The sequence below is a fragment of the Oreochromis aureus genome, linkage group 7 (assembly GCF_013358895.1).
Source record: "Oreochromis aureus strain Israel breed Guangdong linkage group 7, ZZ_aureus, whole genome shotgun sequence".
NCBI lineage: Eukaryota > Metazoa > Chordata > Actinopteri > Cichliformes > Cichlidae > Oreochromis > Oreochromis aureus.
Window position 1 is genome coordinate 35,435,220 of NC_052948.1, and position 16,000 is coordinate 35,451,219.

General features: G+C 41.0%; 1 long non-coding RNA gene across 3 annotated transcripts in view; it reads left to right on the forward strand.

The window, feature by feature from the left end:
* Positions 1–11: 11 nt before the first annotated feature.
* The window catches only part of LOC120440997, a 47,371-nt gene continuing 31,382 nt past the window's right edge, over positions 12–16,000 (forward strand). For all 3 annotated transcript variants that reach the window (XR_005613701.1, XR_005613703.1, XR_005613702.1), the window contains exons 1-2: positions 12–797; positions 2,011–2,087. This is a non-coding gene — a long non-coding RNA (uncharacterized LOC120440997). The remainder of the gene's footprint in view (positions 798–2,010; positions 2,088–16,000) is intronic.

Genomic DNA, 16,000 nt, shown 5'->3' on the forward strand with positions numbered 1-16,000 from the left:
CCTCGTTTTTTTTTTTTTTTTTTTTTTGTCTGGTCATTGTGAGCTTAATCTTTGGACAAAACCAAATGGGTTAATATTTTACTTTCAGCTCTGACTGAATTTTAGTTTCTTGATCTTCATTGACAATATCATTAATTTAGGAAGTGACCTCCCAGTCGAATTGAAGTAGACAAATAAGCTTCCACTCCTCAGTTAAGCTACTAGAAATTTTAAGTTCAAGTTCTTTAAATTGTGACTTAATAAATTTTAAATTGAGTAAGTTGAAAAGTTATCTGGAATGGTTGACTTACTCAGAACTGGTATTATAGTAGTTAACGTAAACTTAAAAACTAGAACTAGATGGAAAAAACCCCCCAATTTTAGTTAACTAAGAAAAGACAAACAACATTGTGAACTTGTAAAAGAGACATACATGTTTATTCAGACTTTGAACGGCTCCAAGTCTGAGTCACTGCTTTTATAAAGTTCTACGTTTTAATTGTAATACCTGTACAGATTTTTTTTTTTATTCTTACCTCTGACATATGTCCTCCATAGAACAATATTTAAAAACACCTTTAAAACAGAACGAACGAAATTGAAATGAGAAAATTCACTCTTGAAGTTAAACTGAATTAAAAGCAAAAAGTCAAAATAACTCGGAATTTAAAAATTTCAAGATACGTAGTGTCAGCAGAAACAAGTTTCCATAAATAGCCGTTAAAGTTTAGTTGATAATATGGCTAGGATAACATTAGATTAGCTTAGTTAAGCTAAGACTGCTAGCAGGGAGGGAAAGGGGTTTGTCGAGAGTAAAGGTAAGTCCACCTACTAGAAACTCTTTTAAGGATTAATGAGGAGTAAATGGGGGTAGGGGTCTGTCCTTAATGTCACGTGGGAATGTTTTACGGCTAACTAGTTAAATAGTAAGCCTCAAAGTTACGAGCTTGGGCAATTATAGCAAATACTATGTAAAATTATTTTCTAGTGCGTCCACAAATTGACTAGTTAGGACTTTTGGGCCCAGCTTGAACTAGTATGGCCTCTATTCCAACTATTTGGACAAATACCCCAACAAAAATCCTAATCTACTGGAGAAAAGAGCGACATCTAGGATGGCTTTCCATACCAGTCTATAAGATAAGCTAATGCTCCCTGGCTGTGTCGCATTATTTAATAACATAGCTAGTAGCAATGAGGTGACTTTTATGGAAGAGGAAGAGGATCAGGGCCAAAATCTCTTTAATAATGTCAGAATTCTGACTTTTTTTTTTTTCTCAGAATGTCAGATTTTTCATAATTCTGAAATTAGAGTCAAAATTCTAAAAAAAACCAACAACAAATAAACAGAAAGACTCCCACTCCTCCCGCCCCATGCAAATATCATTTTGTCTAGTTTCAGACAAATTAAAAGAAAATCTTCATCTTTTACATACCAGCATCTTAACCAAAACAAAGTTTGAAGTTCTTTAAACCTAGAGTTTTATTTACTTACGTGATAGTATTTTAATCTAGTTTTCTCAGCATTATTAACAACTGGTCTAACTGTCAGTGCTGCTTTTGCCTTTTTTTTTTTTTTTTTTTTTTTTTTTAAAGATTTCAAGTGTGTATTACACGATTAAAAGGTTTTCTATTGCCCTTTGCTTTGTTTTTGTGTTTAAGTTACATACAGAACAACAAAAATCTAGACAATAGGTGGTAGAATTTTTATATAAAAACGTGAGTGGGAAAAAAAAACCCAACTAAAAAATGAAACAAAAGTAAAAGCTCTGCAGTCAGAAGAAATTAGACAATGCACAGTAAAGACATTTTTAAGAACCTTGTGTATCATCTGTACCCGATCCCATTAGATTTTGTTTAATACCTTGAAAAATATATTTTTTCCTAGCCGTTTGACATTTGAGAAGAACATTTGTTTTCCCAAAAGATGAGTACATTTCTGAGATCAGTGTTTTTTGTTGTTGTTTTTCCACGGCCCTCTTTTTTTTTTATTTACTTGTCCTCTTGTGTTTGTTGTGTTGCTTCCACTAGAGGACACTGTTCCTCCAAAAACTGACGTCAGACTCTGCAGCCATGTTAGGATCAACCATAGTCTGTGGGATCAACAGGTAAGGCAGCCTGGTAAATACGTTGTTATGCAGGTAATCACCGTAGATGTTTTAGATCCTTAGGCTGTTAATGGTGCTGTTAAAGTGTGGGTATAAACATAAAAATATGTGTATATTTATTTATATAAAAGTATTGGTAATATTGCCAATGACTCTTCACATTAATTATTTTCTTTAATACTTCTACCATCATCTACTGTCTATAAATACTGCATACAGAAAACTAGACACAATGATTTATTGATTAATAAATACAATTGAGTTTTTACTAATACAAAAATGAATAGGTTTTTTTTGTCATTTTTGCGTTGTATTTTTTCTGCTTGTGGATTGCATGTTTATGTATGTGACTTTGCATGTTGCATCAGTTCCCAATTCTCTGGGCCTGACTGCTGACTCTCATCCTGCTTCAGAGAATTAATTTTTTTTTTCTGAATACAACCGACCAAGTATGATTAGTTTATCAAACGTGTGCATATGTATTGCACGAGAGAGAGTCCTGAAAAAAGAGGAAAAAAAAGAAGAAGGGGGGGAAAAAGTGATATGATTAATTTACCAGCGTTCCGCAGGGTCAAGGAAATTGATGCAGGATAATTGGGCACATAGGGAATCCTTGGCAATTTGTGCTTTCAGACTCTACTTGAGAAATTAGATGTCAGTGCAAATGTGAAATTGCTCCTCAATGTTCTCAAAGATTCCATGAAAATTTAAATATAAATCTTAAGTATTTCCAGCAAAGGGATTCTTCCTTTTTTTTGGTGCAAACTTGAAATGAAGCCCTGTGAAAATGATCTGAATGAAGTGAAAGTGTATGAGAGGGGAAAAAGACATCGAAGCTTGTGTAAAGTTTGGGGCTGCACTCCGAGGAAGATGTCAGGGCTGTTGCTCTCAGTAAAATCCTCATGCAAGAATTCATTAGATTCTTTCTGACAGGAAGTTTGAATTCATCTGAAGACGTGTAATTATAATATTCAAGATATGTACACCTATAATGTAGAATATAACTCAGATGGTGCAGTATAGCCTAGTTTTTTCCCTTTGGGCTGTCAGCTTGGAAGCTACAATATACCAGTGTATGACGTGTGTTTGCATGAAGGGGAATAACTTACACAGGCGTGAATAGCTGATGTAAAACAGTTCAATCCCAAGACTGTTGATTGATAACGTTGTCATGGGTGTTTTAATTGGAAATAAATGAAAAAACTCTTATTCTGAAAAACACCCAGACTCCTATAATTTCAGTTCTTTTTTTTTGTTTTTTTGTTGTTGTAGCGGATATCAATGAGATTTAGCTCCAGTTACAAGGAACGCTGTAAACTGTTAAATCATAATCAGCATCATCGGCGTCATCATTACAGAGTTTGATCAAAACTTGCAGGAGATTTGATGTTTGTATGCGAGATCAAGATAAACTGATTGCTCCAAACTCCTAGTTATATTTAAATGTTAGTGTTTATTCCTCGCGGACACAGTGCAAAAGAAAATGCTAAACAAGAATATTTTTGGTAAGCATACTACATACTGACACTCTGAAAAACGCCTTCATTTGTCCTCATTAAAAGCTTAAAAGTCCATGAATAAATAATCATTAAAGAGGATACTCCCGCCCTCCTTTTTTCTTTTTTTTTTTATCTTTGGCCTTATGCAAAATACACTCACTGACTAAATAAATATGCTCCATAAAGACTGTTTAGAAGTGTGGCCTCCTCCCCCCACCGCTTCCACATTTAGAAGGCTGACATGCACCTAAAGATCAGATCCTACATTGGCTGTTGGTTTTGGAGGGAAAAATTGGACCTCCGAGAGTCAACTTAATGCAATTAAGTGAGGATGATGAGTCTTTCTCTCTCTCCCTCTCTTTTTCTGTGCTGCTTGAATCGGTAAGCAAGGCGGAATCAAAACTTAAAGGCAAGAAGAAAAGAAAAGAGCCGGAGATGAGCGTGCACAGACCGGTCCCAGCGGTTTAATTATTTTAATTATCTCTCCTCTTTCAGCTTTCCTAAAAAAGAGGCCATTAAAGGATGCCCGTTTGGGTTAATCTGATTAAAAAAACAAGATGGAGGGAGAGATGAAAGGCTGCAGATGTCAGTGCTAATCAGGGGAGTTAAAACTACTATTTGTGAACTGGGACGGTTGTTAAAGTGGGTAGAAAGTGCGTGCAGCGTGAGTGTTTTTTTAAATGCGCTTTTCCTCACTTCAAAACACCTCCTTCCTGCAGCCTCTGTTGATAAACTTCCCTCTTATGCATCTTCTCAAACTAACGCCATGTTTAATTCTCCGCCGTGTTCTGTAACTGCGCTGGCAGCAGGTCAGGCGAGCACAGTGATGATGGGAGAGAAGTAATAAAAGTTTAAGTTGAGTCCCCAGCGGTATGGTTTAGTTTTCATAAAGGGAGGATGGCACTGGAGGAAGTGATAAAAGCAGCATTAGAAATTGGCAAATTTGGAGTGAGAGTTCCTTTTTTTCCTTTATTTGGTAAGACTGTGGAGAAAGTTGGCAACTAAGGTATGGGAGTATCGATCTGCCAGTTTCTTTGGTTTTATACTGAAACAAAAGCTAAGTGTGAAATGCTTCTTACTAAAGATTTTTTTGCCAAGTTTAAATTTTCTCAGCATCCAAGAGTTTAAGGGCTGGCAAGTGTCTTGGAGACCAGAAAGTATAAAATGTTTGCACATCTTCTTTTAATTGTATAATGATCTTAAAGTTTCAACAACATATCTTCAGCACTGGAAACACATTGGTTTCATTTTCACTGTACTAACAGATTTTTTTTGGTGTGTGTGTGTGTATGCGTGTGTTTTATGAAAAAAGAAAACATCAATATTTCTGTCAACATATTAGCTTTTGATCGACAGAATGTTTATTGCACTATAATACATATTATTGCACAGACTTTATGTCACTCAGCAGGCCAAATGCAACGCTGTCAACTTTCATAATGCAAGGAGTTGTTAAAGTTCCTCTGACTGCAGAGCTTGACATTTGTTCAGGCAGGAATGAGCACAAAACAAGCACAGGTGTTGAGCCACAGCATGGCGAGAGAGGAGGGGAAAGGAGAGGGAGGAAAAAACCCCCAAAAAAACAAAGATCTACTTTCAAACTAAATCAAGCAGAAGGAATGTCCTGAGTGTGTACAGAGATGGACGGGAGCCCATGCAATATTAAAGCGCCGTGTCTGGCAATGCCAACCGTGCCACTCCTCTCCGCGGCTCCCGCCCTCCCGGCTTCCCGGCCATCGGCTCTTCCCTCAAGGTGACACTTCAAAGCGGGCACGCAGACGTGGCAGGCCTGGCTGTCGGCATGAAGCCAGCCCCCCAACCCCCACCCCTCATCCGCCACCTTCCTCCTCTTTCTCTCCCGCCTACCACCTATTCTAGCCCCCGTCTACTCCCCTCCACCACCGCCACCACCACCTCAAAGACACAGCTCCTTCCCCTGCTGGGCCAGGTCAGCGCCAAGATCCACACCGCTCGCTGCCTCGGGAGCCGCTGTCAAAAAACTCTTCTCCACGAGCTTAATTAATAACGGGCCATTCCTAATGCAAACCCTCTGAATCTGCAGCCTGTTTCCCTCCGATCCGATTGGTGAGCTCTGAGGCCTCGACAGAAGGCAGACAAGGAGAGGAGGGCTGGTTGGGGATGCATCCAAATCATTTGAATTTCGATGATTGAGATTCACATGCATTATTCTCCGTGCTTTATAACCTATTTTCTGTGTTGTACAGTGTGCCTGCCTGCCCACCCGCCCGTCTGTCTGGGTGTTTTTTAAAGATGTCTCTCTTCTGCAGATGATTGGAGACATTCGAACCAAAGAATATGGGGCTGCTCTCCTCAGCCTGTCTGGGAGGCGGGGTAGGAGAAAACCTAAATGTCCACACATACACGCACACAGGCTGCATCAGCTGGGTCCAAGGCCTGTAATCACCTCTCAGACCTGAAGGGAGAATTTTACCGAGAGCGCCGTGATCGATATTTGCCAATCCGTCTGCCCGTATCAACCTCAAATAAAAGCAGAGAGCAGGAGACAAGGCAGCACAGGCAGGTCGTGGGGAGGTCTGCGGCACTCCCGTTTGATGTCTGTGAAAGCGCTCATCAGTGTGTGGAACCGGCCTCATCTTGGCACGCCGGGTCACCTGCCGCCTCACCCTGAGCAGCTCACGGCTGATTGTCTCACTGTCGGAGCGAGTGGGGTTGTTGTTTTCCGAGGTGAGAGGACGGATCTTTTCCAGCAAGCTGGGCTTCGTTTTTTTTTCTCCCTCCTCTTTTTTTTAATAGGGCCCCAGCTATGGCACCTCGCAGGCCTGCTCAGGCCGACATGCTGATGATGAGGAGGGGAACTCGTCCAGACCCACTCCTTCTCCTCCTCCTCCTCCTCTTCCTCCTCCTGCCAGTCCTGAGCTCATGTTGTTACTGTATTTTCATTCGCCACATGTGGTCCTCTGCCTTGTCCGTTGCATTCTTGATGGGCAGAGTGGGGGTGCAAAAAAAAGAGCAGGCTAAACAACCCTGTGAGCCTTGAGAAGCCATGGTTAAATGGTACACAGCTCAGAAACATAAGGTCTGCAAGTACGAGCTCAGTCACAAGAGCATTGCGGCATTTAGGGCAAGGAGCTGGTTGTGTTAGCTGACACACTGATATAATTAGGTCGTAATAAATAAGAAAGGCAACGGGGAGTGAGGGTGTGCCTCAACAGTGGCCATTAGAGAAACCACATGGGTTGCTTTTTAAGAAAAAAGTCACCCGTCTACCTGGAAATACGCACACTTTCTCTTCTTCCCGCTTGGTCTCGCACACATTTGCTCAGTGTCCTACTTGCAGAGTCCTTAAGAGTGTTGTTCCAAACCCCAGAAGCCCTGGCCCTTTAAGTGAGCTAACTGGGATGGTTGTACGCTCAAACCAACCTTAATTAGTACACTTACTGCACAGCGAGGGCAGGTATGAACTCGAGCCTCTGCACTGCAGTTTCCCTCAGATTAAGCCTCTTTTAGACGAGGCTGTAACCTCCCACAATGACTCAGTAATTAACTTCATTAGCTTCCCATTCTCTTTTTGGTTTGGCAAAGTGGGTTAGGCTTAGTTTTGGCCTCTGTTGAGATAATAGTCTTAGAAATCAGTTAATCTTGTCCGTCTGTGTTCTATCTCCTCTATCTCCACCGGAGTTGCTGTATTTCATGAGTGTTACCTGCTGTTCATCTCGGAGACACGCACATGCGCGAGCGGGTTGTAATGAGTCAGGCATCGGGTTTTAATAAGCAGAGCTTTACCCGTAGATCCTTCTGTGATTTGCATCCATGTCGGACACGAGGCGTAAAGCGAGGCTGATTGATTCATGGCTCGTCCTATATTGGAGCGAGAGAGAGGGAGAGAGAGATAGAGGAAGGCCGTAGATTTATTATCAAGCTCAGCGACAAAGGGAGGAAGAGAGTGTGCATATGTTAATCCGCTGGGTGAACGATGATCAAAGACTGGAACAAGCTGAGCCCTGCTGATCGCCTCGGGGCAAACGATGCTCTCCAAGCAGCTGGGAAAGTGTGCAGACGAGGAGTAAACAGATAGTTAGAAAAATCAATAGCTGAGGTTTTGGGCCATGGCTCGGTGTGAAGGTCAAAGTAGGCTGGTGTCCGCTGCGCGTGAAGGGAAGTCTAGAAACCAGGAGCGCTTTTAGGCCAATTTACAAGCAGTGATGTGTTTACAGCTGAGTTGTTTCCAGGAATGGAGTTGAATTTGAGATTACGGCCGCTCTGGTCGTCTGAGTTTTATATATGTATAAAACGCCATGAAAAAAAATCTGGTTTCTGGTTGATTCTTAAGGATTCAGTTCATGAGCAGTGCCCATGGGTGTGTGTGTGGAATATGTGGACCTCACGTCAGCTCATTTGGGCTTCAAAGGATGCAGGATTTTCTTTTTAGTGTCAGTACACCCTGCGTGGGTCTCGTTTGTTCATCATCTGTTATCCCACCATTTTCTTCACACTGACCTAAAGCATTCCCATGAGGCCTCTGCCTCGGATGCCCACACTGCCTGACTGCTTTAAGAATTTAAGCCATCCGTGTGATCCCGCCCTCGAAGATCATTTTTGGCTTGAATTATGAACTTCCTTCATTATAAACATCCAATTCTTCTGTGTGCTATGGAAGAAATGCAGATAAGCAAGCAAATTCTCTTTCATCAAAATTATCTGTTAAAAAAATCTATTATCTGTCAGCACTCTGTTTATTATGTATTCATATCTTTTGTTTGCCAATAGCTGAATAATTAAGGTTGCTTAGCTTTTTACCCCCAAACTTTGCCGTCTTTTGACTTTCTCCACTTCTGAAGCGGATTGTTTTTGTGATTAGTCACTTTGTTTAATCTGTTAATGATGGCGTCCCCTCAGGCTAAATGCCTGATTCGCGCTTACCGGCTTATTTATTCATTTGTACTTGTGACGTGTTAATCTGCATAAACGGCAAAGAGCTCCACGAGGACCCCCGAACGTCTCTCTGCACCTGTCAATTACAAGAAATCCAAGACAACAGGAAGCAGCCACCCTGGTCTCCTCACCTTGATCAGGGTAGAAGGCTGCCTGTCAATCAGCTCTCATCTTCCCCGTCCTGTCAGGGAGATACTGATATTCAAAGCTTCATCTCTACCTCAGGTCTGCGGCATTAATCGAAAAGAACTGCTGCTAATTAGAGTTGATTAAAGAAAGCGCTGTACGCCGGAGAAACCGACAATACAAAAGCAACATCATGCGGTGATTCTTGTCTTTTATTACTCTGGGGCAGTGGCTGACATCTTTAGGCTTGTGGCCACCTGTCATAGTCTGCATATATTAAATGCTCTATAATCACATATTTTGACCCAGCCATCATAGATTTCTTCATCGTGCAATGACTTTTGGAATGTGTCTCAATTATGTATTTTCTGGCAATCTAATTTTTGTCCATTTTTTTTTTTGTACCATGTTGCAGCTGCCCAGTAATTTAATTGTGAGGACAACCCCTCATTGCCTTGCAGTGGCAGTGCATGAATTTACAGTGTTGCCTTGCTAACTGTCTACACCTGACAAGGTATGGATGAGGGCAGTCCAATTAAGAGACACCAAATTATTTATAGTTTAATCGTTTAAAATAAAGCCAGTTTTCTAAAAACTCCAGGCCTAGGCCAAGATTCCAAAAGTTTTGATTATCGAGTGGCGATTTTGAGAGTCAGCATGTAACTGAAGACTACACAAGAAAAACGCACACACTGAACATGGTGGTGTTTGTCACTGTTGTAGAAATTTAGTCTGGTAGAACAGAAGAGTTGAAACTGAAGACTCCCTCAGTCTTGCTCTGTGGTGCTTTATCTTTGTATCAAATGAATTGTAGACAAATGAAAAGTACCACACTGTAGTTTTTTTTCCTTGCCGTGTTTGAGGGCTCCACAACATGCAACCACTTTGAGGATGCTGGGCCTAGATCTAGGTAATTTTTGCTACTTATAGAGTGCAGCTGGAGAAATGAAGCAAAGCTCATCTTGGTTAAAGCAGTTTGAGCATTTTTGGTAGTCAGGTGATACCTTACACCTTTACACCTTGAGCGAGGTCATAAATCGCAGACTGTTTCATCATTTACGTGCAACCTCGTGTGAGGAGGGGGCGAATGATCCAAATGAAGAATATTGAAAAGCACTATGCATACTATTCACAAGATTTGACTAAACTGCCAGGAGAATGAATGTGCACAGTACATCTAAAAAGGAAGAACTCTCTGCAGATGACCTCTTCTGCAGAGTGGCCATTAGCAAATCCTCCGGTTTGTTGTTGGACAGTCTGAGACCTATAATTTACTGCAGCACAGTTCGCTTAGCCCTACAGCAGGCCTCCGGTTATCAGATGCAAATTTTCCCAAATGAAACGAATGGGAAATATCAACAAGCTCTGAGTAATTGCAGCTGATAAAAAATGCATGGGGGTTGTGGTGCCGGACTCGATTCCTGCAGAAGCAGGGAAGTTATCTCTCATTACCCAGACTGTGATAAAGCACATCGACTTCGCCATCAAGCCAAAGCAATGCATCCAGCTCCGTCTAATAAAGCCTGTCTACCACGCGTTTCCTTGTGAAAGCCATTCGAAGGAGTTTGTTACGTACAAGAATATTGTTAGTGGCTGCAACGATTAATTTTGTTGCTCTCTGCTTTTGACGTTTGCCTCTATAGCTAAAAGTCTATGCATGTGAAGTTTAGATGTTTTATTCATTGTGAAACTTAATTTATATACAAGTATAAATGTACACTGTGAAAATCTCACTCTAACAACCTCCACAGCACACTTAAAAACTATAGTCTTTTGCAATTCGTCATCCGCGTACTGAGGGGTTACAACATCAGCTTCTTTCCTTTTCTTTTTTTTCTTTTTTTTTTTTTAACTGTGCCACAATGCAAGAATTTAGTCCTTCTATCCATCACCAGAGTAAGTAAAAGAGTCATGACAAGCTCTGATTCAATCTGCCATGCAAAACAGCTGTTTGCTCCAAGAAACTTGAATAATAAAGAGGGTGACATGACGGCTGTCGCAGTGAGCACAGCTGGAGATCCAAAACCAAAAACACGACACTATAAGGAATGAAGGAGGCTGATTTCAGAGCAACGATAAGCAGATTTTTTTTGTGCTTACAGGACACGAGTCTAAACTGTGGAGATTTGAAAAATATTCCAAATTGAAAAGCAAATACAGATTGAAAATCTAGGAAGTTTCTTAGCTCTTTTACTGCTTCTTACATAAACTCATTGTGACTATTTCTGTTGTTTATTTCTCAACCTTTTCATCTGTGCATTACTGTAGTTTGTGCTAAGATGTTTGCAAAACTAAACGCAGCTTCAGATATACTTTAAATTGAATGATAATCAAAAAATTCTCCCTCTGCTAAACTACGTTGTAAATGTAATATAAGTGCATTATCATACTCATCATATTGGCCTAATACAAACCCACAGTCAAGTCACAGCAGTCAAATCTATATTTTTGTACCCTGTGTGTCTAAATCTCATTGTGCATTCATGCAGTGTTGGAATAACGTAAAAAATTAATTTCCAACTGGGGAACTCTTCCTCAAGTTGTATTTAAAAAAAAAAAACAGATACAATTTTGGCAACTTGTTGATGTCCTACACCAAAACACGGTGAATGAAAATAAATTTGTCAAATCAAATCATAGAATGGTGGAAAAATTGCAGGTAAGGTACAGCTGTGTTTTTATTATTACTCCTTATACTGGAAACGCAGCTTCCAGCATGTTTTGTAAACACTCTGAGTATTAAAATTCAACAAATCTTATATGTAGCGTCCGTGTTGTTTCCACATTCTAGCTTTAAAAACGCACGAACACACTAAAATTGGAGAAACAACTTTTCAGTTCTGAACAGTGACTGCAGCTGTATGTGAGACAGTGAAGTAGTTCGAAAACAACGCATTACTACTGGAGGATTTCAAAGCTCTGAAATAAAAGAAATTTAATACCTTCCTGGCACAAAAACCCCCGCAAAAAAACAAAAACAACAACATTTTAAAGTATATTTTGGAAAATGTTGGGCAGTTGAGCAAAGTATACTTGTAATAAACACCAGACACCTGCAAAAATCAAGTTTTTAATATTCACCGTGCCGCTCGAGCTGTCAGAAGACGCTGCCTGCTTGATGGCAGATTAACTGTGAACTTAGAGATCTGCCTGTATGATGCCCATGCATGCAGACGGGGAAAAAAAACAACTTCATATCTCAACAAGGGTTAACGCTTGTGGCAGTGCACTGACGTCAACAGCTGTTCTCAAACAAGCCCTTTGATGACTCATTGACAGCAGAAGCTCCGGATTGCCACTTTCACTAACTGGGGAAATGTCAGCGTCTGTGCTCGACTGAGGCTGATCACAGTCCCCTACAGCTCCCGCCTGCCAGAACAAGGCAGTGATGAAATAGCTTCGGTGTTAATGGATGTGAGAGCAATCTTGACCCTTTCCAAAGAGCAGGCTCTCTCTCTCCATTAAAAGGGGCCCTTGCTTTGGTTGGGATCAGAGCATTGGCTCTCTCTGTGCCATGGGGAGTAACCAGACAAAGGTAATTGTACGCCTCCTTTGCCCCTCCACCTCCACACCAGGACTCTGGGGAGAGCCCGTGGAGGACACAGACTTTGAAATGGAGCGAAAACACACCCAGACAAGCAATGATTAGGTTATTAGTGCCGAGGTGACTAATTACCTAAATGTACTGTCAAAATGGGGAGCAGGAGGGGGTGTTGAGCTGCAAGGTGAGGAGAGGAGAGCAGAGCAAAGGTGGAGTGTTTGGAGAAACTCAGGTTTATCTCCTCTCTCCCCCTTCCCCAGGCAGGGCTGCAGGGGTGGGTCCCTCGCTATGTGTCTCTTTCCCTGCGGCGTCCCCCCAGCCTGCTGCTCAGCTCCCAGTGACATCTGCTCGTAGCACTGCGTGTCCTCCCCCAGCCCCTCGGACGCTGGAGTACCACACAACACATGCCTCCCCGTGCAGATGTTCGGGTCCCTGGGTCCTCCCTGCGTGGATCGCGTTGGGCCCGTTTGATGTGTGATGAAACGGAATCGAGCGAGCCACTCGGGGACCTGGGGAGCAAAGTGGGGAGAGTGGGGGGTGACGTTGGGTACCAGGGAAAACATGAGAGCCAGAGAAGGAGGTGGGGAAGAGTACAGTGAAAATGGGATGTTGGGATACGTCTCATTATAATATGAATCAGAGGCCAGGCACAGACCACAGGGCTGAGATGCTGCTTCACTGAAAGTCTGAAATGCTCAGGAGGAAGATGAGAATGGAGCAGAAGGAAGGACATAAAAAGCAAAAAAGGAAAAGAAAATAAATGAGACAAGAAGAAGATAATAAAAATGGAGGAATTAGGGAGAAGGGGGAGATAGGAAGGGAAGAGTGAAAAATAGACTGTAAAAGAAAAAAGGAAGAAAAGTAGAGGAGATGGTTAAAAACATATGAACTGAGAAAAGAGGAAACAAAGTTGAAATTAAAAGAAACATCAGTGCAGGAGGTCAAGTCAATGTGAGGGAAAGAGAGAAAGGAAATTAGAGGAAATGCTAGGAAAAAAGAAGGAAATGCAGTTAAAGGAAGTTTTGGGGGAAGGGCGAAAGAGGAAGAAATTAGATAAAGAACTGGGAAGAAAGAAAGAGCAGAAATGAGAACATGAGAGGAAAAAGGAAAGTAAATTAGAGCAGAAGAAATTAATAAAATTAAATGAGAAAAAGAGAAACAGTGAGAATGGAAAAGTGGGTTCATGAGAAAATGAGAACAGCAAAGTAGATTTTAAAAAAGACAAACTTATGAAGGTAAAGAGAAGGAAATGAGACAAAGGGTGTGGGCATGGAAAAGCATGTAAAGGACGATGGGTAAAAAAGACAGGAAACAGGTAATGATATTTGAAAAGAAGAAATGATGATACAAATAAGTAAGAGGAGATTTTATAGTGAGAAGTGAGGAAGCAAGGTGGCAGGAAATGAGATAAAAGGAATTAAGTTGAAAGTAAAATAAGAAAAAGAGGAAGAAATTATGAAAAGGGATACCAGAGGGACTCATAGCGGGGGGAAAACATATATGAGAGAAAATGAAATGCGAGGAAGGAGGAAAGGGGATTAGATTAAAGAAAAAGAAGCAAGAGGATGGCAAAGGAAAGAAGATACTGAGGAGGGAAGTGTAAAAAGAAGAAGTAAGAAATAAGGGAAATGAAATGAAGGTGATACAAGTAGAACATGGGTGAAAGAGAAAAGGAAATGAAAAATCTGAAATGAAAGAGGAGAAGAAAATGAGAAAAGACATACAAAAACATAAGAAGGAAGGAGGGATAAGTGAAGGAAAGGATGAGATAAAAGAAGAGGAACCAAATGGGAATGTAAAGCATGGCAGAAAAGCAGAAACCAGAAATGAGAAGAAGGAAGAAGTGACCAGAGGAGGAGGAAGAAAGTCAGAGGGAAGTAGATGAGAAGAAATATAAAAGATAGGAGGAGTGAACAAACAAGAAAAGAAAAGATAAACAGTAAGCAGAGAAACCAAGAGGAAAATAAATGAAAGCAAGGAGCGAAAAAAGAATGCAAATCAGAGAAACTGTGATAGGAGGAGAGAAAGCCGAGTCTTCGAGCTGGTCTCAGTGTTCTCTCATCTCCTTTCTGTCTTTTTTTTTCTCCAACATGGCTTCCTTCCCTCCACTCTTTGCTCTGTGTTGCTCTATATTCATTTACCACAGCATCTCTCTCTCTGCCTAATCTTGCTCCCTGTGCAGTATGTTAATTATTGTTGTGGAAGAACAGAAATTTAATGACAAGGATGATGAGGATGATGATGCGATCATGATTGCCACTTAGTGCGGGCAGTGCTGCGCCTCGTAGGAGAAAAGTTTAACAGGAGGAAGTGGGTGAAGAAGCGCTGACGGGTGGGGGATTCAGGTGAAGTCAATGGATAGGTTAGCAGTTAAAGATCAAAGTGAAAAACAAAGGCGGATTTCAAACGGGCCCAGAGAGCTTGGCAACAGACCCGCGGCTCCTCTGATAATACTTAGATCTATAAATGTTCCTTTTTTTATTTATTTATTTTCTTATTTATTTTTAAAATTATTCATCGCCATAATAATTTGGGCCTAACAAGCACTTGAGGGAGACGGCTTCCTTTTGCATCTCTCTCCCCCATTTCCTTAGTTCCCTGCGCCGTGGTGCTGGGAGCTCAGGGATTTGGGGGCACTATTAGAGAGAATTTCTTTTATTTGCTGCTAATGAATGATATGCATGATACTATTTTCTTTTTTCTTGTGTACTTTGTGGGGGTAACTGCGAGGATTGGGGCAGGAGCTGGAGAATTGGACTCTTTTTCAAGGCTTTGTTCGCTTAACCCTCTTCTCGCCTTCCGAGCGAGTGCACAAGGTTGTTATCATCACTTTGCCAGATTTCCAATTCAAATATGTTATCATACTTCACTTGACATCACTGATATGGCATAGTTTGACTTTGTTTTGCTATTTTCAGTCACACTTTATGTTAATGAATTATGGGTTAACTGGTTTGTAGAGACACTGAGCGGCGCAGCAGGTCTGTAAACAGCTCTGCCACAGAAATAACTGCAATTTCCATTGTTCTTAACTGTTCTTCATTCTTTAAAAAAATTGAGTTCAGTTTCATCGGCACAACCAAAGTGTTTGTGCTCTGTGCCCACACTGTACTGAACTGATCAAGCAGTCGCAACATGGGCGCTAACACTAACATTAAGAGAGAAGCCTGCTTTATTTAAACACGATGGCCACGTCAGACAGATGTGTTGACCAGCACAGACAAAAGCAGGAGAAGAAGCCAATTTGTTATCAGTCTTCTGTCAGTCTGTGATTGAATGGGGTCAAGTTGGCAATTACACACAATCTGGTTCAGATAATACAGAAACAAACTGTGATACATTGTTAAAGATATCTATTGCTGCAAAGAAAGAAATTCACATTTAACAGAACTGCACATTTAACTATTACATTTGCAATTAGCAACATTCATGTTCTATAGAACTATAATCAATTCAATTCAATTTATTTATATAGTGCCAAATCACAACAACAGTTGTGAGGTGCTTTATATTCTAAGACACTACAATATTAGAGAGAAACCCCAGCAAATCAAATGATCCCCTTTGAGCATAACTTGAGCATAACAGTGAGAAGGTGTGAAGGAAAAACTCCCTTTTAACAGGAAGAAACCACCAACACAACGAGGCTGAGGGAGGGGCAGCCATTTGCTTCAACTGGTTAAGTATGAAGCAAGAAAGACAGGACAAAAAACATGTTGTGGAGGATTCATAATAACTAATAACCAGAATAGAACTAGCTGCCAGCCAGCTGATTCGAGTCCCCTCAAAGACTTGTTCAAACTGATTGAAACGTGAGCAGTTATTCTGCATTT